This window comes from Dreissena polymorpha, chromosome 9, assembly GCF_020536995.1.
Source record: "Dreissena polymorpha isolate Duluth1 chromosome 9, UMN_Dpol_1.0, whole genome shotgun sequence".
Classification (NCBI taxonomy): Eukaryota; Metazoa; Mollusca; class Bivalvia; order Myida; family Dreissenidae; genus Dreissena; species Dreissena polymorpha.
Window position 1 is genome coordinate 85,375,119 of NC_068363.1, and position 25,032 is coordinate 85,400,150.

The 25,032-nt window shown below is 35.7% G+C and overlaps 1 protein-coding gene and 1 long non-coding RNA gene across 5 annotated transcripts in view; both read left to right on the forward strand.

Annotated features, from left to right (window-relative positions):
- Nucleotides 1–25,032, forward strand: part of LOC127846688 (pregnancy zone protein-like) — a 573,673-nt gene that overhangs the window by 307,727 nt on the left and 240,914 nt on the right. The window lies entirely within an intron of this gene.
- The window catches only part of LOC127846691 (uncharacterized), a 115,838-nt gene that overhangs the window by 86,904 nt on the left and 3,902 nt on the right, over nucleotides 1–25,032 (forward strand). Inside the window, exon 2 of the long non-coding RNA XR_008033614.1 lies at nucleotides 14,090–14,125. This is a non-coding gene — a long non-coding RNA (uncharacterized LOC127846691). The remainder of the gene's footprint in view (nucleotides 1–14,089; nucleotides 14,126–25,032) is intronic.

Consider the following 25,032-nt stretch of genomic DNA (forward strand, 5'->3'; position numbering starts at 1 on the left):
ATGACATGGGAACTTTAGCAAACAGAATCGGACCAACCGTTTGGGATTTTCAATCAGTCTTTCATGACCCCAATCGGTCTAGGACTGACAAAACCGAAAAAAATATGATCCCTGTGTATCACATGTCTGTACATTTAAAAGAATCTATTGTGTACATGCCCTAGCGGCCACACTAAACACTACAAAAACAGGCTAGATTGCACTTTACCGGTACGCAGTTGTTTACCACTATCGACAAAGCGGGGGTTTGGGGCGGTAGCCCGCCATACTAAGGAAATATATAGGTGTTGGAAATATATCTGTTTTGATTTATTATAATCCATATTTGCGTTTATTAGTGTAAATATGTTTCTTTGTACTTTGTTTTGTTCCTTTTTGACAATGCTGGAACAGCATCGTCTAAGGTATGATAACCAGTAAAAAAATTCTTCACAATGGCGACCTATGTAAAAGACCGAGCCAGTCCGATTGAGATAACTGGATTTTTCAGTTACTTCCCTTGACATTCGCCACTGCGTTGGAGATTGCTCGTTGATTTTCATTGATAACATTCTCCTAGCAGAGTTGTCGTTCGTGTTGATAAAGGTAAATATTAATAGAACAGCATATCCTGGGGAAACAGATTCAATCAGTGTATCAGAAAGTTAATTTCAAATTAGTAATTTTACATCCATTTTATTTTTATGGACCAATGAAACAACTATATATTTTCTCTATTTTGTTTGATATTTGTTCTCGATTAAGTAAATAAATTGGGAATAAAAACATGTAAAATTAACTTTTTACGTGATCACAAAACTAAAGAATGCGAACAATTTCCAACCTGCAAATTGTAAACGCTGCACTGCTATGATATATATAGATAAAACAACATTGCTTTGCGTAATTGTCCGTTACGCTAGCGCAGTGGTAAGGACGTTCGCTTTTTCACCTTTACGACACCGGTTCAATTCCCGCTCCCGGCGCAATGTTATATTTTGTCTGTTTTGTGGTCACCATTCCGGACAGGTGTTTTTTCCGGATAATCTCACCCCCCCCCCCCCCCCCCCCCCGGCAGCATTTGACCATATAAAAAATTAAAAAGTATTTCAGTAGAAAACAAATAGCTGGAAAATGCAGCTATCATTCAAAATTCGTCCCAACTGTCGTCAATCTAATCTTATTAGGTAGGAGTGCTGGACACACTCCGGGTCCCAACATTATGCAGCCTCAGCGCGGAGGTAACTCATTACCTTGGAAAAACACAAATACACACACTGGGTGCAGCCTAGGCGCGTATAGACTCAAACAAGGCAACAAACTCAAGTGCGGGCACAGTCATTTAAAATTTACATATTGAATACAATATTCTAACAGAAATTACACAACCACCTAAGTGTACATACCATGTTTGATATTTCGATTGTTAGATTTCAGCATATACATGTATAAGGTCATTTCACTATTAGTTAACTTATCAATATGTTCGTGGGCGAACTCGGATAGTCAAGTGCTCATACGATTGAGCTCACATGGTCCGGCTATGTGCTCGTACCTACTTTCGAGAATCATCATGAAGGTATTGCCATACTTAATGAACAAGAATGTGACCCGCCTCCCAGTTTCGCTCAATGGGTCAAGTAACCCACGGGTACTACTTCCCTGTACCCCTAAACTTTTTTTCGTACCAAAAATGTTTCGTACGCAATTTTTTTTCATACCAAATTTTTTTTCGTACCCAAAATGTTCGTACCCAAATTTGTTATCGTACCCAAATGTTCGTATCAACATACACAATTGTGGTGATATAGATAAACTTAAATTGATGTTTAATATCCATCCTCTTCAAAAGCATCGTCACACCATTACTGCCAGTACTTTGATTTTATATAAAGTTCTGTTTTTCTGCAAAAAAATCCTTTCACTATGATGCTTGCAATATTGAGTCTTTTATGTTAACATTCTACTAACATCTGTACACATTATAACACATTATCTTTTATTTCATTCCAACATTATTTTCATAGATTTTCAGTGGTGAATATGTTTTCTTTTCCTATTGAAACTAATGTATTACTCGTTCAATTATGAAAACCTAGTCATTACAGTCATGACAATAAAACATACAATTGCACCTCTTCTTGTTCTTCATTTTTTAGCTCACCTGTCACGAAGTGACATGGTGAGCTTATGTGACCATGTGATGTCCGGCGTCCGTATGTGTGTGCGTCCGTCCGTCCGTCAATAATTTGTTTGTGTAGACAGCAGAGGTCACAGTTTTCATCCAATCTGTATGAAATTTAGTCAGAATGTTTATCTTGATGAAAACTGGGTTGGGATTGTATTTTGGTCATCTGGGGTCAAAAACTAGGTCACTAGGTCAAAAACTAGGTCAAATAATAGAAAAACCTTGTGTAGACAGTAGAGGTCACAGTTTTCATCCAATCTTAATGAAATTTGGTCAGAATGTTTATCTTGATGAAATCTGGGTTGGGATTGTATTTGGGTCATCTGGGGTCAAAAACTAGGTCACTAGGTCAAAAACTAGGTCACATAATAGGTCAAATAATAGAAAAACCTTGTGTAGACAATAGAGGTCGCAGTTTTCATACAATCTTTATGAAATTTGGTCAGAATGTTTATTTTGATAAAATCTGGGTTGGGATTGTATTTGGGTCATCTGGGGTCAAAAACTAGGTCACTAGGTCAAAAACTAGGTCAAATAATAGAAAAACCTTGTGTAGACAGTAGAGGTCACAGTTTTCATCCAATCTTTATCAAATTTGGTCAGAATGTTTATCTTGATAAAATCTGGGTTGGGATTGTATTTTGGTCATCTGGGGTCAAAAACTAGGTCACTATGTCAAAAACTAGGTCAAACAATAGAAAAACCTTGTGTAGACAATAGAGGTCGCAGTTTTCATCCAATCTTTATGAAATTTGGTCAGAATGTTTATCTTGATAAAATCTGGGTTGGGATTGTATTTGGGTCATCTGAGGTCAAAAACTAGGTAACTAGGTCAAATACTAGAAAACCCGTCAACAATTTGTTTGTGAAGACAGTAGAGGTCACAGTTTTCATCAAATCTTTATGAAATTTGGTCAGAATGTTTATCTTGATGAAATCTGGGTTGGGATTGTATTTGGGTCATCTGAAAAAAACTAGGTCACTAGGTCAAAAACTAGGTCACTAGGTCAAAAACTAGGTCACTAGGTCAAATAATAGAAAAACCTTGTAAAGACAATAGAGATCACAGTTTTCATCCAATCTTTATGAAAATTTGTCAGAATGTTTATCTTGATGAAATCTGGGTTGGGATTGTATTTTGGTCATCTGGGTTCAAAAACTAGGTCAGTATGTCAAAAACTAGGTCAAATAATAGAAAAACATTGTGTAGACAATAGAGGTCCCAGTTTTTATCCAATCTTTATGAAATTTGGTCAGAATGTTTATCTTGATAAAATCTGGGTTGGGATTGTATTTGGGTCATCTGAGGTCAAAAACTAGGTAACTAGGTCAAATACTAGAAAACCCGTCAACAATTTGTTTGTGTAGACAGTAGAGGTCACAGTTTTCATCCAATCTTAATGAAATTTGGTCAGAATGTTTATCTTGATGAAATCTGGGTTGGGATTGTATTTGGGTCATCTGGGGTCAAAAACTAGGTCACTAGGTCAAATAATAGAAAAGCCTTGTGTAGACAATAGAGGTCACAGTTTTCATCCAATCTTTATGAAATTTGATCAGAATGTTTATCTTGATGAAATCTGGGTTGGGATTGTATTTGGGTCACCTGGGGTCAAAAACTAGGTCACTAGGTCAAATAACAGAAAAACCTTGTGTAAACAATAGAGGTCACAGTTTTCATCTAATCTTTATGAAATTTGGTCAGAATGTTTATCTTGATGAAATATGGTTTGGGATTGTATTTGGTTAGTCTGGTGAGCGATTCAGGGCCATCATGGCCCTCTTGTTATTTGTTAATACATTAAAATATATTATCTTATTATTACTCACTTCCTTCATTAAAATACATGGTCGCTTCATTCCATCTCCTTTCACTGGTCGCAAACATTACCACATCAACGCCGTATATCTTTTTAAAGATATTTCTTGTTTTAATTGTTAGGTACTTAAATGCACAAAACCATCTAAATTTTCTGTTACATGCATTTTTGCTGAAATGTAACTTGGCAAAATTAATCTTTCACTGCTCATTTTAATTTATTCAATTGCAGATTATGCGGCCTTATGAACAAACTTTGCACAAATTTCCTTCCCTTTGGTTATTTTCAAATTCCAATCAGGAATTTTTTCCCTGACTGGGAAAGCGCCTTTTATGTGACTTTATAGAGATTCATAAAAAGCCTCAAGACAGGTGTCGAAGATGTGCTTGCCTGGCCCTGTTTGGATATGGGTTGATGTTTTTAAAGATTAACAACTAAATGCCTAAGGCATGATCCAAAAATGCATTTGAAAATTTGCAAATCAAGAAAGGATACGATTTATTTCAAAATAATCAAACAAAATATGAGTTCTTTTTCTTCAGGAAACAGTTTTCTTTAGAAAACTGCATGTTTATGTGTTGTTGGAGACAATGGTGAAATTACTTGAATACTGGTATACTAAACATGGTAATAAATTCATTCACTCAAGCATCCCTACCTGCAGCACAGGAGTGTATTCATTGTGCTATGAAATTCAATTTTACTTCCAAATAAAGTATTAATACCACAGCAGACAAATATCATGGTACCATTATGGTAAATGGATTGTCACTAAATTAATTTGGTTGGTTTGGCAAATCAGTTTTGGATTAGCCAAGATCTGAGCCAGTGTCTGGATGTCAATTTATGCAATTCATTTTCATGCAGATTTCAATCATCAGAAGAAGCTTCTGCTTTCATTCCGTGCAATTCCAATAATCTCTTTTCTGATTGGCTGATGATGACTTAACACAATTTTCATACCCGGAAATAAAAAACTGTCATAATTGTGCTTACGTTTCACAAATTGCAACTTGTTTCTGGGTATTTTTATCCACAGCCTTACGAAAAATAACAAACCTATGTTTCATTTAGGCTGGCTTTTATTTGTGTTTTTGTGTGTTTAAATTCAGACTTATTCATGTATTTCGTATAATGGAACTTATCAAAGGGAGAATAACATATTCTTCTACTAGATTGGGATTTTAAGAGTGGTCTTTCTTATCAATGTCTTAGCTCAACTGCACACAAATTGCGGATGGTGAAATTTATTATTGTTTTTTTTGTCAGTCATCTGTTGTGCAGTATCTCTCATGTACAGTTATCTTGGTAGAATACAAGTCACAAAAGCTGCCCAGTAACACGCAACCATGAAACATTCTTAGAAAAAAATAATCCATTTCCACTGGCTTCTAATGTTAGTCTTGTGTGATCAAAAACTTAATCACTAGATACATAAAAAGAAGGAAAAGCATTTAAAATCTCCAAAAGTGACATGTGTAACCAATCTGCTAAATGCATAATTCTATGATATCTTGAAGAGGTCAAATTGTTCTGCTTCTCTGAAAACATGGGCTTGTGATGGAATAAGTGGCTTATTTACCCAACCAACCAAGTAACAAGAGCCATTGAAGTAAAACAAGAGCAATTGAAGTAAAACCTTAATGTGAACACTGATTAAAATACTTTTTACCTTTAACCTAAGGCCTTCATGGACCTTATGTTTCACGGCATAATAATTAAATGAGCATCAGTCTGGGAAACAACAAATGCTGCTTTTTTGGAATGTGTTCCTTTAAAGGAGGTCATTTTAGGCAGAAAGTGTTGTCCCTGATTATCTGTCAAAAATATTCATTTTGGGTCAACAAACTGCTTTACTTCATATATTTAACTATTCGATTAGAGTAGAAATGATTATGCCAAGCAAATTTTTGGCAAGCTTTTTCGGGCAGGCTTGTGTTGTTATTGTTAGGACCCATGCACTGGGCGTCGACACAAATTACTAAATAAACAGATTTTAAGCAAAACCAAAGCAATTAACTGTTCAATGTATTATTTTATTTTTCCAGCAAGAAATGTCAATTAAAATCAAAATAAATGTATTAATATAAATTTATGTTTAATATTTACTCTTAAGTTTCAAGTGTTTTTTCTATTAACAAAGTTGCTCTGTTTTTACTCCAAGTGTTAAGTAAAAGTGGTATAGAAGATGTAACTCAAGGATGGACCTTTTTTATGAGCAAATCTCAGCTATTCAGGCTTCAGTTGATGGCATGCTGCACCCTGTGCCGCGCACATGACACAGTGCTCCTGCCACAACAAATTTTGCGCGGGGCGCAGAAACCACTGTGCCCTTAATAGGTGCTCAGATTTAATGCAAAAAATGCAAGTTCTAGTGTAATTTTATTCCTTTTGAATTTGAAAACATTTTGATAAAAAAAGTAATTTAAAGCAATCAAGAACGCTATGAACCTGTAAATTTAGCTGTCTGTAACCTGGCCACGAGCATCTGGTACAGAAAAAATTAAGATGGATGCAAATTTATCCATAACAGCATGTATTAAACTTAAGACATAGAAATCTGTAAGTTACACCAGTTTTAAGTGGTAACATTAGAAATCTGTAAGTTACACCAGTTTTAAGTGGTAACATTAGAAATCTGTAAGTTACACCAGTTTTAAGTGGTAACATTTACCAAAAATATTAACAGTAGCACTTCTAATTGATAGACATAGAAACTATTGTAATCGACTGACAGAGAAAGTTATGCCTTAAGAAACATTTTCCTGCCATGCCAACAGGAAGTTCATACAAGCAATTGTAAACAATAATGGAATAAAATTCACAAAACTGATTCTATAATTATGTACTTCTATTATTCACTTCAATTATTATCAAGACTGGACATCAATTTAGGAGGGGAACAGTGAGTAATGCCACAAGAAATTCACGTAAGAAACTAAACAATTCATTAAAGTATAAGCTTACATCATTAAAATATGATAATTACTGCTGCGGTACAACAATATTGCAAGAACATTTTGTTCACCAAACATTTGTCTTATTCTATTATATATAACAAATATGTGTCTTCTTCTAATATGCAAGATAATAAGTAAATTGGACAAAAAGTCTTAATTTACATAAAAGATTTACATGAAAAGCATAAGCCCATATTTATCAGAAAAAAATCACTCAAAATGACCTTAACTGACCAATCAATTTGACCAAGAATTTTTGTGTTGAAGAATAATAATGATTGTTTGTGAAATCTGAACATATTTATATTAAATGAGTTGGTTCTGATAAAACTGGGCTTAATGCATGTGCATAAAGTATCATCCCAGATTAGCCTGTGCAGTCCGCACAGGCTAATCAGGGACGACTTTTTCTGCCTAAACTTGATTTTCGGTAAGGAGGGACTTCCTTGAAACTAAAAATACCATAAAGGTGGAAAGTGTTGTCCCTGATTAGCCTGTGCGGACTGCACAGGCTAATCTGAGCTGACACTTTACGCACATGCATTAAGCCCATGCAGTTTTCTCAGAATGCGGCTCAATTTATCTTTAGATATAAGGTTCTTTTGGTGAGTGATATATGTTTATTAAAAGATTTGCCTTTTTTGTTTATTGAATAAGCAGTGTAGCATTTATTAATTTACCTAGGAATGTTCTCAAAGAGTGTAAGCCACAAACCATAGTGCAACATGGGAGTTTACTCACCTTGTGCAAGTATTTGACTTACCAAGAGTTCTCCTTCTTAAATAAACCACCTGTAAACGTTATCAAGTTTTAGATGCATCAGTTCAAAGAAAATAAAGTTGCCACGGTTGACATAAGCATTCTCAATTAAACAATATAATGCATGGCCCTATAATTATGGCATGTTATATTTATACGGTATCACTGACGTCAACTGCTGGCCAGCAATAGATCTATAAGTATTATCATCACATTGTTATCTGGACTATCTTCCTCTGTCATGTATATTTTGAAACATATGACAAAGTACACTGAACTGGACTATATGAGCCTTGTTTTGAGAAAACTGGGCTTAATGCATGTGCGTAAAGTGTCATCCCAGATAAGCCTGTGCAGTCCGCACAGACTAATCAGGGATGACACTTTCTGCCTAAACTTGATTTTTGGTAAGGAGGGACTTCTTTGAAACTAAATATACCATAAAAGCAGAAAGTGTCGTTCTTGATTAGCCTGTGCAGACTGCACAGGCTAATCTGGGATGACACTTTACGCACATGCATTATGCCCAGTTTTCTCAGAACATGACTCATATTATAAGCAAAGTGATCTGCAGCCTGCATATGCATGATGCTGTAAATTGTATGATACCCATAGTTTGAATAGCTGAAGTGTCTATTTAACACGGTCGCAGGCCCTGTTTGCATTGTATTGAAAACACTAGTTGAGGTATCTTTGATTTTGGGTTAAGTGTGATCAATTGCACAATATCAACATTAATAGACTCTCAAAGAGTGTCATTATTCTTTAAGGAAAAATGTCTTTCAAGTATTATATGATATTATACTGTACCTATGAATTTTACTCATGCAGTTACTTTCTTTTAACAAAAATTCTATAGAAGAGGACATTGTCTGATTAGCCTATGCAGGCTATACAGGCTAATTGGGGATGACACCTTTATTAGCCCCATTTTCCCAGAGTGCATCGCAATTAATTATGGCTTCTTTCATATACTTACTGCTAGACTTCTTTCATACACTTACTGCCAGACTCCTTTCATACACTTACTGCCAGACTCCTTTCATATACTTACTGCCAGACTCCTTTCATATACTTACTGCAAGACTCCTTTCATACACTTACTGCCAGACTCCTTTCATACACTTACTGCCAGACTCCTTTCATACACTTACTGCCAGACTCCTTTCATACACTTACTGCCAGACTCCTTTCATACACTTACTGCCAGACTCCTTTCATACACTTACTGCCAGACTCCTTTCATACACTTACTGCCAGACTCCTTTCATACACTTACTGCCAGACTCCTTTCATATACTTACTGCCAGACTACTTTCACACCCGTACTGCCAGACTCCTTTCATACACTTACTGCCAGACTCCTTTCATACCCTTACTGCCAGACTCCTTTTATACCCTTACTGCCAGACTCCTTTCATACCCTTACTGCCAGACTCCTTTCATACACTTACTGCCAGACTCCTTTCATATACTTACTGCCAGACTCCTTTCATATACTTACTGCTAGACACCTTTCATATACTAACTGCCAGACTCCTTTCATACCCTTACTGACAGACTCCTTTCATACACTTACTGCTAGACTCCTTTCATACACTATGCCAGACTTGTCATATTTATCAAGTGCGCGCCAATTGTAGTATTTGCTTACTCTTTATAACCAGAACTTGTTCAGTTTGCTTGTCTTTCTGTTGGCTTAACGTAAATTTAGAATATCTTCATTGAAGGATGTCCGACTTTGTTGGCACTGTGAAGTAAAATGGTGTATATTTTGAAAAGTTTAAAGTCCCCCTTTTTTATATCCCACAAACGATGTTTAGGGGGGTATATACAAATGTAGGAGTGAGCTTGTCTGTCAGTTGGTCCGTATTAAGTGTCCGCTCTCTAATTCAAGTTGTTTTCATCTGATCTTCACCAAACTTGGTCAGATGTTGTATCTAGATGATGTCTAGGTCAAGTTCGAATATGGGTCATGCCGGGCAAAAAACTAGGTCATGGGGTCACTTAGTGCATTTTGAACATTCAGCATGGTGTCCGCTCTCTAATTCAAGTAGCTTTCATCCGAGCTTCACCACACTTTGTCAGAAGTTGTATCTAGATGATGTGTGGGTAAAGTTCGAACATGGGCCTTGCCAGGTCAAAAACTAGGTCACGGGGTCTTTTAGTGCGTTTTAAACATTTAGCATGGTGTCCGCTGTTTTTTTGTGAAGACAACATGCAAAATATTCTGTGTCCATGCGGCATGTGGGGGTATTGGTCATGTCTGTGACAAAGCTCTAGTTTTGGCTTGTATTGAAATTTGTCATTAAATGCTTTAAATTGATAAATGTAAACATTGGAACTAAATAGCTCAAGTATAAAAAAAGAATAACAATTAAAGAGAGAAAAGGTAATCCTTAACTGTGCTCACAACACTGACCCTTGAGGTAAAAGTCTAACACTTAAATCACTTGGCCATTCGTGCTCACATTGTGAGTCGTGTGTTTTATATGATATTATTAGTTACACCGTTGGTAAATGACAGTGTATGGGATACACACCCTCAGTAATTTCATACCATACGAGAGCAAAGCTCGAGTATTATATTAAATTACTGAGGGTGTATATCCCATACACCGTCAGTTACTAACGGTGAAACGATTAAATCTCAACCGAGTACTCGATTACTCAGGTTGTATGGAAATTACTTGGGGTGTATGGAAAATACTCCATGGGCATGTGACCGCTCTAAGCCAATCCGATTAGGTCATTGTTTTAGGTGAGATATATAAGCAATCCTTGTAATTTAACAAAAAGTAACTCCTTATTATTAAATCGTTTGAAATTCTTTATAATTTTCAGGTTTTTGAATCGTCAAAAGATGCATATTATGGATTTTTTATAGCATTGTTAATGTTCAGTATTACTGTTTCCTTGCAAATATCATAAATAAAACAGAAATTTGCAAATCTTGAACACATTTTTTCAATTTTTTCAATTTACCAAAATGTCAAAAAGGTCCCTTTAAAACAAACAATTTTTCAAAAGTGCTTATTTAGACATGATTTTGAAACTAAATAATTCTTTACTGTGTAGAACCTTGTAAATGCAGCTTTTTATAAAACATTTTTATGAAAAACACTTACTGTGTAACACTTTAATCTAATCTATTCTATGAAAAACTGTCAGAATCACTTTTCAGATGATATGTACAAACATAATTGTAAGTTGTGGCCGGAATGCTATACTTAGTAACCTGTCTGTCTGATTCTTGACAAAATCTGTAAATATCTGAAAAGCCTAATTTAAAAGGGTGTGTGTCAAGGAACTATTACATCAGACGTTAACCAGATAAAACATATTTGTTCTAGACCTTCAATTTGCATCTGACATCAAAAAAGGGATTTCCCTGTAGTTATCAATTATCCTTTCGGTCATTGGTTCCTATGTTTGAATATTTCAGCAGCTGCAAAGTTAAGTATTGGATTCCCATGGGGTAAGCTGATGCTTGATACCACTGCGGTGTCTGGCAACATATGGTACCCCCACTCCCCAGACATTCATCTAAATATTGGTCAAGGCATTGTCAGAACCCATAAGCAAACAACACAGATATATCCTACTTTTACTGTGTTACACACAGTTTTAAACTCAGAAGTATCAATTTTGAAGATGGTGTGAAATTTACACTATTTTATACATACTATTGTGTGCTTATTTGCAAATAATTCTTTTTGCTACTACCTAAGGCCACGACTTTTTTTTATTGGTTTACTGAAATTATTTTGAAAATGGTCCATCAGGCAGTCGAAAAAAAAAACACAAAAAAAAAGTCAGAACCCATAAGCAAACAACACAGATATATCCTACTTTAACTGTGTTACACACAGTTTTAAACTCAGAAGTGTCAATTTTGAAGATGGTGTGAAATTTACACTATTTTATACATACTATTCTGTGTGCTTATTTGCAAATAATTCTTTTTGCTACTACCTAAGGCCACGACTTTTTTTTTATTGGTTTACTGAAATTATTTTGAAAATGGTCCATCAGGCCGTCGAAAAAAAACACAAAAAAAGTATCATTGGGAAAAAAAAAGTTAAAACTAATAACATCAGAACAAAGACAATATATCTTTTATAACCTTAAAAAAGAGACAACAGATCAAATTATGCAAAGAAATACATCTGTATCTTCAAATGAAATGAGTCCTAAATTCACCTTTTGTAACATCAGACAATTTTAATTACTCCATTACATGACATGCGTTCTTCTCCCATTAAAACGAACAACTGCGAACAACTGCGCTTCATTTCCGTAATTCGATGCGCACCATTAAGCAATGCAATGCCCTTTGCATAAATTTTATATAAGATTATATATGAGATCGTCAAAAACGAATCGAGGTAGATCGATTCCCACATCGTCGCAGTAATGTTTGTTAAAGTTGTTGTTTTCATGAAAACTCGTTGTTTTACAACGCAAAATGTCTTGTTTAAACTGACGCAAATTAATTTAATAATTTTTTTCAACTTCGCTTTTTCTTTATTTGGATAATTTAATCCAAAGTTTTATGTTAGCAAGTGTTTTTTTACTGGAATTGTAAACAAAGAGTCAGCTAAAGTCATCCGAAAATTTGCAGTCTGTGTGAATTGACAGTTTGACGTCATCAAAGGAAAGCCGCTTTCTGTCTGAAGCAATAAAGCGACAAATTTTTCGCCGACAAAATTGGCTTCCTTTGTCTAGCAATCAACATGCCGAGCCAATCGTGTGTTTGTTTCTCAATGGCAATCCTCCAATTTAATGATAGCACGTGCATAGCTCTGCCTTCGAATCTTTTGTAGAGAACGAAGGTGGAGTTTAACGGTTAATTGAGCTAGTGTTTTACGCAAGTTGAGTTCCGAGTTGCCAAAATTACTCGGCCCTTAGGGTCGGCGGTTTTGTTAACCAAGAAATATATAATTCGTGGCCTAAATATCAATAATAGAAATGATGTTTTTCATTATGCATGGTTGTGCGAAATACATGGTAAAGTTTAAGGGTACTCGCTTTTGGACATTCAAACCTTCTAAGACGTATTAAGGCATTTGTACTTCATCTATATAACACAAATAGTCCATTTAAATAAATATTAGAGCAGCCAGTTAAACAACAACCAACTTTTTCTTACAGGGTAATCAGTTATATATAATGTACAGTTGTACAAATTTTATTTCTCTAAACTGTAGAAATACATGTACATGTATATGCTTTTATTGTTAATATCAATTTCTTTCAAGGCAATTTCTCAAAATAATATGCTATTGTTTTATGCTGTGATATAAATACTAACATTATACACAGCTCACCCGAGTTTATTTTTTTTGGGTCTCATGCAAGTGAGTGCGTTGGCGCATTTGGCCCTCTTGTTCAGATGTTAAACCCCTGTTAGTCCTATAGGATATGTTTAGGCTTTCATGCTTTATTCCATTTTTTGGCCAAAGTTTACCAACTTAACAAAGTATATATTCAGTCTTGCATTTTCTTTATGTATGAAAACGTTTGAAGCATAAGGCTAGTATTCTACTATCTGCATCCGTATCCGCAAAATAATAAAACGGATGCTATATTCCATTTTTCCGCACACGTTGAACGTATCTTAATTTTTTGGGGAAAACAATATATGGATAAAACTGAAAATTATAGTTGAGACAATTATTATGAAGGACAAGCGTGAATTTAAGAAAATAAAAGATACAAATAATAATTCTGTCTGTAAAAGAATACAAATGGTTAATACCTGAAGCATCATCTTCTAGTGCCTTTGCTATGCTTTCCCAAACATTTGAAACGAAATCAGAGACCCGATATCCAGAACTGCGTTGGTTGTATAATTTCGGGTAATTTTTCACGAATTTGATTAGTTTTTCAGTTGATTTTTGAGATAACAGCTTCCCTCATCGTGCTAAATGCCGTCTGTATCTTGTCCGCATCCGCATTAGAATGCTCACTTGAGCGTTCTTCAATTGCAGACGCCTATTGCGTGTGCGTATATGTGGATGCGGATGAATGGAATAAGCGCAGTGTATTTCAACATGTTCTATTTTTTTGCGTATGCGGATATGAACAGATGGAATACTAGCCTTAGTTTTTTGTTCATTTTTCCAGAACATGTAGCAAATTGTAAGCTTCTAAGGCAACAGTTAAATATTTGTCTACTCTGACTCTAAATTCTGAATCCTGGTCAATAACAGCCCATAAAGAGCACATAAACTTTATTGGCATAAACATCACCAATTACAGCATATCCATGATATCCCACTGCTCAGACAGGAAGTAATTAACCCAAAGTTTCACAAAGAAAACTAAAGACAGTTTTCAAACATAGGCACAATTATAATGATTTTCTGTTATATTTTCAGGTAAGTCATATAGATGCAGACAGTAGCTGAGACACAGTAAGTCAACATTCACTGAGAAATGGTAAAAAAAGTTTTAACTTTTTTTTATTCAGCCTGGTTGATTAAAAGTTTCTCAAACTTGTTCCACTCTATCTAATGTCCAATTATTTGAAGATGTAATAGATCAATACTTTTAATTATTTTACTATGTTTCTAACTGATATTGCAACCATTCTAGAAATTCAAGTTTTGTGTGCATGTGTGTGTGCGGGTGTGTGCGTGCGTGCGTGTGTGTGTAATTGGGGAAGAAATAACTGGATTGCTTTGCATGACAATTATAATACATAATACATTTTTGTATGTTGGGTTGTTACAGCATATTACCAGGTATTTTTTTATCACACTGAACCATTATGTGTAATTGTAGATGTCTGTTACATCACCTCATTTTTTCGTGTCATAAGTTTCTTGTGACATAATCATGATGCATTGCCTTTTGGTTTAGATTTCTGATGTCACTGATTTTGTCATTATATGAGTACATTGAGTATTCACTGTAAAACTGATGTAACGGATGATGAAATGCTCAGTCGATATGACAGTTTCACACTTGTTTCTTGGTGCAAGTCTGTAGATTTTTGCATGATTTTGTTGCAAGTTACCGGTAGGCGGAAATGAATTCCTTAATTAGAGTTGATGGAATATGTCAGTCCTTTTATTTCCTTCTGTAATCTGATAACTCTGACAATGTTTCCATTTTCAGACAAACTTAAGATTAGTCAATGTCAGTGTGACTATTGGGTACTTATTGTTTGAATGTTAATGCCATATGCCATTCACACAGAATATTCAGTTACTTTCCGCTTAAATGGTATTTACTGTTTTAGGGTGATTCTTCTTGCCTTATGGATATGCGTTTATAAGTTCCTTTATCTATGGTCCCCTACCGGTGAAACCGGAGAGGACTTAATATGGTTTGCGCTCTGTCCGTCTGTCTGCCAGCCTGTCTGTCACATTTTTCTGGATCCTGCGATAACTTTAAAAGTTCTTCATATTTTTTCATGAAACTTAAAAAATGGATAGATGGCAATATGGAGATTATTCACATAATTTCATTGTGTTCCTACATCAATAAATATGGTTGCTTTTGCAACAATTATAAAAAATAAAAAAATAAAAAATTCTGACAATGGTGGAGTTTCACCGGTAGGGGACCATATTGCTTGGCAATCTCTTGTTTTTAATAACTCAATTAAAGATGTATATTGGTTGACATATGTAACCATTGAATATTGTTTTGATACAATCAAAACTTTCTGCAAAACTAACTGTCAGCAACTATATTCATTGATATCCTTGTTTACAAACATTAATTGTGACCGATTTCTTTATACTCTGACCTAATTTCTTCTCTCTGACTAAAGATCAAAACAGTAATTTTATCATTTATTGACATGTTTTCCTCGTCTGATATCATCTGGTTCAATCAGTGCTTCTGGCTGCTAATCAATTACATTTGCTTGACTGGTTTTCAATATTTCAATAGTCAATTAGAACAGAGGAAATGAAGTGGAATCAGTCAAATTGAGACTTGCTCTGAGATAATGTGTTTAATGCATGTGGTAAAGTATTGTCCCAGACAAGCCTGTGCAGGTCACGCACTCTCAGAGCATGTTTAATATATATCTTTATGTTGTGTGATAAACATGGTTTGGAATCACAGATCTGTTTTGATAAAATAAACATGTCCTCATTTAAAAAGCAGACAGACCTCATTTGGAATGCATAAAATTTTCTTTTCTGCTCATGGAGACAAAGAGCTGCCACAGTGTTACAGTCATACTTTCGCATCACTCAATGAAAGAAAACAGTGCACTCTATCTGCAATCCTTAATGATGTTTAAAAAACAACAACATTATTTGAGACTGACTTGACTGCTTAAATTAATTATTGTTCACTTTTAAGACTGAGATTTCCAGGAAATTCCATACATTATTTGTTGTTTTCCTAATTGGTAACTGAATTATTACTGTGTTTTACACTCAGGAATAATTACTTGATGACTTGTATTACAAATTATGGAGATGTTTCATTTGACTACGTCTTAAAATTAAGCAACACTAACATATTTATGTGTTCATCATTTGAAAAAATAAGATGTTTTTTTTATAAACACAGATGCACCTTGTTTTTACTGGAATTGATCCATCTAGCGTAATGAACTTGGATTTTCAGAACAATAAAAAATGCCCTGCATTAATTATTATATACAAAACAGGTTTGCAAGTGGCAATATGTTTGACTTGAAGAAAATATTTTTTTTAAACATTTCAAGTATAAGTAAAAAAACAACATTTTGGAACATTCATATGATTACTAAATTGGCCATGTTTTCTTATATGTTTTATGTTCTTTCATAATTCTTAAGACCCCTATTTTTGTTGTCTTTTTATGCCAAATACACAAACAAAAATGTATTTAGATCATTAAATAATAAACTTGTTCATGATATTTATTTCAGTTTTATGATTGTGGTTTTTTTTTCAGATTAATGTTACATAACTGTCTCCTTAAATGAGACAACCATGCAATGAAACACAGCATGAGCTGCCTGATAAAGTATAATTACTGCATCATGAGAGACCAACACAGAAATAGATTAAAGTGACCTTTTTGTGCTGAATGTTGCATCTCTGAAGATAAAACTGTTTTTTTCCTGAAACTGCAGGCAGTCAAAGGATTGTATAGAATTCAGACTGATCAATGTTATAAATAATTAGGCACCCTGCAATTAAAATTAAGGCTTTAATGATGAACTAATCATGGTGATGCTATCAGACCTTTATATCAAGTCCTGTCAGTTCTGCAGGTACATCATTATGATCCTGTTATAACTTTTTCCCACTTAGAAGCAAAGTGGAAATGGCTATGTGAAAAAAGCATAAAACCAGAACAGCCTGCGAGTAACTCGCAGTCTGTTCAGGTTTTATGTTGTTTGCTGCAGTATCCAGACAAAAACCCTCCCGGACAAAAATCCTCCCGTCATTTTTATAGGGGACGGACAAAAACCCTCCCATGAAAAAACTGGGGCCGGACAAAAACCCTTCTATGAAAAAATGGGGGCGGACAAACGCCCCCCATGAAAAAAAACTATCCCAGATGAAATGGTAGTTTATTATAATAAGTCTAATCACAGAATCAATTAAAGCAATTAAACACTGACAAATGTAATTCCTTAGCGCAATGTTGCATTCATTTATCAGAAAAACTTTATACATGAAGATGAAATGGTAGTTAATTGATTTAATTGATTCTGTGATAAGACTTATTAAAATAAAATACCATTTCATCTGGGATAGTTTTTTTTCAAGGGAAGGCTTTTGTCTGCCCCCGTTTTTTCATGGGAGGGTTTTTGTCTGGCCCCGTTTTTTCATGGGAGGGTTTTTGTCCCGCTCCTATAAAACTGATGGGAGGGTTTTTGTCCGGGAGGGCTTATGTCTGGCATTCTTTTGCTGCTCATCAGTATTTAAGGTTTGGAGATTAAGCCTTAAAAACTTGAACCTAGTAAGAAAGGTCTTAAATTAAATGTAACTTTATAAGGGACTACAAATGCCTAAAATTATGAATATAAGTGGTAAAGGATTAATTGTTAAATATTTTGGAAATGGTTTATACAAATTGTCTAGTGTAGTCGAACTTGATCTTTTAAGCCATATTTATCATGTTTAGCTCAAGTCAAGGTAGGTATAATTGTGAGCACATGCATTAAATTATAAATTGAAAACATCACAACCCGATGGTATCAAAGTCCTCATGGAGTGCATTGATTCTATATGGTACCAATTTAAGTCCTCATGGATTGAATTGATTCTTTTTCATCACTCATCTTCACCCGGGCTCGGCCACGGAAGTTGCACATGGACAAGACGATGTATTACTACGCAGTAGACAAAAGTAGTTCGTCTAACTGTGATTAGGGTAACCTTTAATATCATAATAAGAATATCAGTGAAACTGATGGATGCTCCCCGATGATGCACTTTGTTAATCCATGTGTTAATAACCACCTAAAAAAATCTTTGATTAGCCTCAGTGACCTTGACCTTGACCCCAGTCACATCAAAAGGTAGAGGCCCATGCCTACATGCCAAATATGAAAGAGATCGGTAAAGTATTGAAGGTGCTATGAGAAACTGTTACAAAAGCGCGACAGAAAAAAATATTTATGGCCTCGGTGACCTTAAGCCCTGTGACCTGAAACCTCATCAAAAGGTAGAGGTCCATGCAAGGTACCTACATGGCAAATATGTAAGAGATCGGTAAAGTATTGAATGCCCTATGAGAAACTATGAGAAAAGCGTGAGGAAAATCTATTATTAGCCTTGGTAACCTTGAGCCCAGTGACCTCAAACCTCATCAAAAGGTAGAGGTCCATGGAAGGTATCTACATGCCAAATATGAAAGAGATTGGTAAAGTAACAAAAGCATGATGGAATATCTATTATTAGCCTCGGTGACCTTGATCTTGACCCCAGTGACCTCAAACCTCATCAAAAGGTGGAGGTCCATGCAAGGTACCTGCATGCCAAATATGAAAGAGATCGGTAAAGTATTGAAGGTGCTATGAGAAACTGTTACAAAAGCATGACAGAAAAATCTATTATAAACCTCAGTGACCTTGACCCCGGTGACCTCAAATCTCATCAAAAGGTAGAGGTATATGCAAGGTACCTACATGCCAAATATGAAAGAGATCGGTAAAGTATTGAAGGTGCTATGAGAATCTGTAACAAAAGTGTGACGGAATAATCTATTATTAGTATCGGTTACCTTGACCCCAGTGACCTCAAACCTCATCAAAAGGTAGAGGTCCATGCAAGGTACCAACATGCCAAATATGAAAGAGATCCGTAAAGTTAGAAGGTGCTATGAGAAACTGTCAAAAAAGTATGACGGAAAAATCTATTATTAGCCTCGGTGACCTTGACCTTGACCCCAGTGACCTCAAACCTCATCAAAAGGTAGAGGTCCAAGCAAGGTACCTACATGCCAAATATGAAAGAGATCGGTAAAGAAATGAAGGTGCTATGAGAAACTGTCAAAAAAGTGTGACGGAAAAATCTATTATTAGCCTCAGTGACCTTGACCTTGAACCTAGTGACCTCAAACCTCATCAAAGGTAGAGGTCCATGCAAGGTACCTACATGCCAAATATGAAAGAGATCGGTAAAGAAATGAAGGTGCTTTGAGAAACTCAAAAAAAGTGTGACGGAAGGAAGGAAGGAACTTAACAAAATGGCAACTATATGCTCCACCAAAAATATTTCGGCTATAGTCGAACTGGATCTTGAAAGCCATATTTATCATGTTTAGCTCAAGTCAGGGAAGGTATAATTGTGAGCACATGCAGTAAATTATAAGTTGAAAACATGACAACCCGATGGTATCAAAGTCCTTTTGGAGTGCATTGATTCTATATGGTACCAAAGTCCTCATGGAATGAATTGATTCTTTTTCATCACTCATCTTCACCCAGGCCTGGACACGGAAGTTGCACATGGACAAGACGATGTATTACTACGCAGTAGACAAAAGTAGTTCGTCTAACTGCGATTAGGGTAACCTTTAATAGTCCAGTTGAGAACCTATCATGGATTAGTAAGAAACCCTCCAAATGGACTTTATTTAAATGTACAATGTACCTGAACCTTAAATCTAATGAATCACAAATTAAGTGGAAACCTAGTATTAAAAGTTACTTATTATAAGGCATATTATGCTTTAACCATCATAGCTGATATACTAGGAAATGTTCTTGACAGTACATTCAACTTCTTCAGGAAGTCATGGCAGTTGTGCAGTTTGGCCATAAGCTAGTGTCCCTGTCAGCAATAAGGTTCCATGGTCTCATATATGAACAGCATAGTGCCTGAAGGGCTGTCAATAAATTCATGCTTCAGGCAGGAGGACGACTGTACGAAAGTGTGTCAGTTTAAGGCATAAGATAGGGGTCTTTGTGTGACGTCACGCATTTATTTTGGTTAATTTTATTTCTCATTTGTAATAAGCTTTTTCGTAACATTGTACAGCTTTAAAAATAATTTTCAAAAAATGTTTGCAGCATTTGAATTATTTTAATGTCAAAATAGCATGGAATGCATATTTTTTAATGTGTTGTTTATGATTCCTCTCAAAGGAGCGCAATACAAAAAAATTCCAAAGTGTGACATACTTTATTGGATGGGAGGCAGAGTTTTGTGACAATGCGTGACAGCAGGGAGGCGTTAAAAATGCTCAAAAATACTGATACATACTTAATTAATGGCCCCTGACCAGACTGTGGAAATGCATATGGCATAAGACCCATTTTGGCATGATGAAGCTCATCTTTCAGCTTCTGAGTGTTTCAGCTGATTACTTATTCCATTTACGGTACAGGTTATGGACATCTCATTCATCAAACCTGTTGATCCATGATCATTAATGTCTCTAGTTAATGGCCACTGAAACATGATTATGCAGTATAATGCATTTGTAGGAGAGAGCTATAATTGACCTGATGTCAGAACATTCTCAAAGGTTTCTGTCTGATTTCAATGACTTCCATGTGCTTTTGTATAGCTTTTCACCAAGAGGATTCAGACTGATTTGTGTAACATTGCTTTTTTATTTTATCTTTTTTATTGTCAACCATTTAAAATAATGGTATTTGTAACTTGCTGTTTTTACAATACCATACAACCACTATAGCTGGACTACTTTTGTTTTCTACATTTTTCAGCGTGTATGATGTTATCAATTTACACACCATAATTATTATATTGTGCAATCTGCACAGGCTATTCAGTCTGACACTTTCTGCTTGTATGGTATTTTTCATTTGAAGGAAGATTCTTCATAGCAAAACTCCAGTTGAGGCCAAATGTGTTCCCTTATTAGCCTTTTGGGACTGCACAGGCTAATCTGAGATGATTCTTTATACAAACACCGGTAAGCCCAGTTTTCCCAAAACGCTGCTCATAGTTGTACATTGAGTAAGGTCTCTTCAAGGTATAGTTGTACATGGAATGTCTAAGTAAGGTCTCTTCAAGGTATAGTTGTACATGGAATGTCTAAGTAAGGTCTTTTCAAGGTATAGTTGTACATGGAATGTCTAAGTAAGGTCTCTTCAAGGTATAGTTGTACATGGAATGTCTAAGTAAGGTCTCTTCAAGGTATAGTTGTACATGGAATGTCTAAGTAAGGTCTCTTCAAGGTATAGTTGTACATGGAATGTCTAAGTAAGGTCTTTTCAAGGTATAGTTGTACATGGAATGTCTAAGTAAGGTCTCTTCAAGGTATAGTTGTACATGGAATGTCTAAGTAAGGTCTCTTCAAGGTATAGTTGTACATGGAATGTCTAAGTAAGGTCTTTTCAAGGTATAGTTGTACATGGAATGTCTAAGTAAGGTCTCTTCAAGGTATAGTTGTACATGGAATGTCTAAGTAAGGTCTTTTCAAGGTTAAAACATTTGTTTAGAGAAGAGGACCCACACTGACAATAGTAGATTACCTTGAATGTCTGGACAAAGGTCATTTTATGGTCAAAACCATTGTATACGGAAATGGCCCCATACTGACAATTTGAATACCAATATGCGATATAGATTTTGTTTAGTATGTGACATTCTCTTTTTACACCATATAATACAAAGGAAGTTTAACAATCTAACTGTGGTGTCCTGTATTTTTCAGACAGTTTATCCCTGTAGTATGCAAATGACGTTAACTATTAACTCTTTCAGTGCTGGAACGGAATTTTAAAGGCCTTTGCAAACAGTGTGGATCTAGATGAGACGCCACAGAACGTGGCGTCTCATCAGGATCCAAACTGTTTGCTATTCTGATAGTATTCTTTGAAGAAAAATCCAAGAAAATGCTAATTTTAGAAATTCAGCAGACCTCATTTTAGTAGACGACAAATTCCGAGCATGCAAAGGGTTAAACCATTTTGAGGTCCATCCAACCATGCAATAGGCATATAGATAGCTGCTCAACACAAACGTAAAGGAGCAATTGCCTTGATTTATGAACAACATTTGGAGCAATTGTGCATGGGAATGTTACAATATAAAAAATTGACAAGCCTGGTCTTCAATTTCTTGCTCAGAATTGTTACATTTAATTATACTAGTATATGATTGCACTGATATCTATAGGACGTTTGTTTTTAACACAAGGCAGTTTCATGATCTGCATTAATGACTGCATGAAAACAGAAAGAATATAACTGGATCTTCTGTAACTCGAGTTTTCGTTGTTTTAGCCAAATTATATAAATGGTTAATTATTTTGTACATGGACAAATATAAACGGGTAAATCAGATTGTTGATTTTAATGGTCATGTTTAATTATGTTTTGTTAAGTTTAGGTCCAATTTTGAGCATGTATATATACTGAAAATCATGTTTCCCTCTATATTTGAAGTAAATGGTTGTTTTCCCTTGTAATAAGCAAAATTGTAATCAACTATAATAAATTGTATGGGCAGTTTGCCTTAGTCTCTTACATGAAACTAAATTACATCATTATATAATGGCTGTCACATATTTTGGATTCTCTCTTTAAAATACATTTAGTACAGTGCACTTGTAATGATTCTTGAAATGATTTAAAAAAAATATGATTATGGCTTCAGGAAATATCAAGATTTTCCTTGTATACTTATGAATTATTTTGGGTGTACTTTAGTTTTGCTTATTAAAACTGTGTAAATATCCTTGTGTACATCCCATCACAAGAAGATAAAAAATTCTAGAGCAGAAACTGTTTATAGTCTTCTTTTTAAATTACCTCCCTTTCTTTCATTTCCATATATTGTTTTCTTTACAGCATAATTCCAACACTATATAACTAATTTATCCTTGAAGTATAAATAGATGACACAGGTGCCGTGTTTTACAAATATTATTCTACCAGGTACTTTCTTAAACAAATGTTGTCATACAAGCAAACACATTTGGTGGGGATTTGGCACTACTGTGACAAGCTCTTGTTTTCCTCTATGAGCTGTGTGAAAAAAATAAAATAAACCTATTTCTGTAGAGATGTTAAAGCATATGAGCTGTGCTCTCAGTGAGAAGGGGGTTTAATGCATGTATGAAAAGTGTCCTTCCATATTAGCTTGTGCAGTCCTCACATTAGAGTCAAATCCTCATAATGGGTTCACCATGCAGTAACTGAAACCCATCAGAGTTCTTTGCAGGGTTCAACTTTTCAGCCATTCTTATACCCCCACAAACGAAGTTTAGGGGGGTATATAGGAGTGAGCTTGTCTGTCTGTTGGTCTGTTGGTCGGTCAGTATTAAGTGTCCGCTCTCTATTTCAATAAGTTTTCATCCGATCTTCACCAAACTTGGTCAGAAGTTGTATCTACATGATGTCTAGGCCAAGTTCGAACATGGGCCTTGTCGGGTCAAAAACTAGGTCAAGGGGTCACTTAGGGCGTTTTAAACATCCAGCATGTTGTCCACTCTCTATTTCAAGTAGTTTTCATCCCATCTTCACCAAACTTGGTCAGAAGTTGTATCTAGATGATTTTAAGGCCAGGTTCGAACATGGGCCTTGCCGGGTCAAAAACTAGGTCACGGGGTCACTTAGTGCGTTTTAAACATTCAGCATGTTGTCCGCTCTCTAATTCAAGTAGTTTTCATCCGATCTTCACCAAACTTGGTCAGAAGTTGTATCTAGATGATGTCTAGGCCAAGTTCGAACATGGGCCTTGCCGGGTCAAAAACTAGGTCACGGGGTCACTTAGTACATTTTACACATTGAGCATGGTGTCCGCTCTCTATTTCAAGTAGTGTAAATCCGATCTTCACCACACTGGGTCAAAAGTTGTAACTAGATGATGTGTAGGTCAAGTTCGAACATGGGCCATGCCGGGTCAAAAACTAGGTCACGGGGTCACTTAGTGTGTTTTAAACCTCACCATCTTGTCCGCTCTCTAATTCAAGTAGTTTTTATCCAATCTTCACCAAAATTGGTCAGAAGTTGTATCTTGATAATGTCTAAAGCAAGTTTGAATATGGGTCATGCCGGGTAAAAAACAACGTCACGGGGTCTCTTAGGGCGTTTTAAACATCACAATGTTGTCCGCTCTCTGATTCAAGTAGTTCTCATCTAATCTTCACCACTCTTGGTCAGAAGTTTTATCTAGATGATCTTAAGGCCAAGTTCGAACATGGGCCTTGCTGGGTCAAAAATTAGGTCACGGGGTCACTAAGTGCTTTTTAAACATTCAGTATGTTGTCCGCTCTCTAATTCAAGTAGTTTTCATCCGATCTTCACTAAACTTGGTCAGAAGTTGAATCTAGATGATCTTTAGGCCAAGTTCGAACATGGGCCTTGCCAGGTCAAAAACTAGGTCACGGGGTCACTTAGTACGTTTTACACATTGAGCATGGTGTCCGCTTTCTATTTCAAGTAGTTTAAATCCGATCTTCACCACACTTGGTCAGAAGTTGTAACTAGATGATGTGTAGATCAAGTTCGAACACGGGCCATGCCGGGTCAAAAACTAGGTCACGGGGTCACTTGGTGTGTTTTAAACCTCACCATGTTGTCCGCTCTCTAATTTAAGTAGTTTTTATCCAATCTTCACCAAAATTGGTCAGAAGTTGTATCTAGATGATTTTAAGGCCAAGTTCGAACATATGGGCCTTGCTGGGTCAAAAACTAGGTCACGGGGTCACTTAGTGCGTTTTAAACATTCAGCATGTTGTCCGCTCTCTAATTCAAGTAGTTTTCATCCAATCTTCACCAAACTTGGTCAGAAGTTGTATCTAGATGATGTCTAGGCCATGTTCGAACATGGGCCTTGCCGGGTCAAAAACTAGGTCACAGGTTCACTTAGTACATTTTACACATTGAGCATGGTGTCCACTCTCTAATTCAAGTAGTTTTCATCCAATCTAAATGATC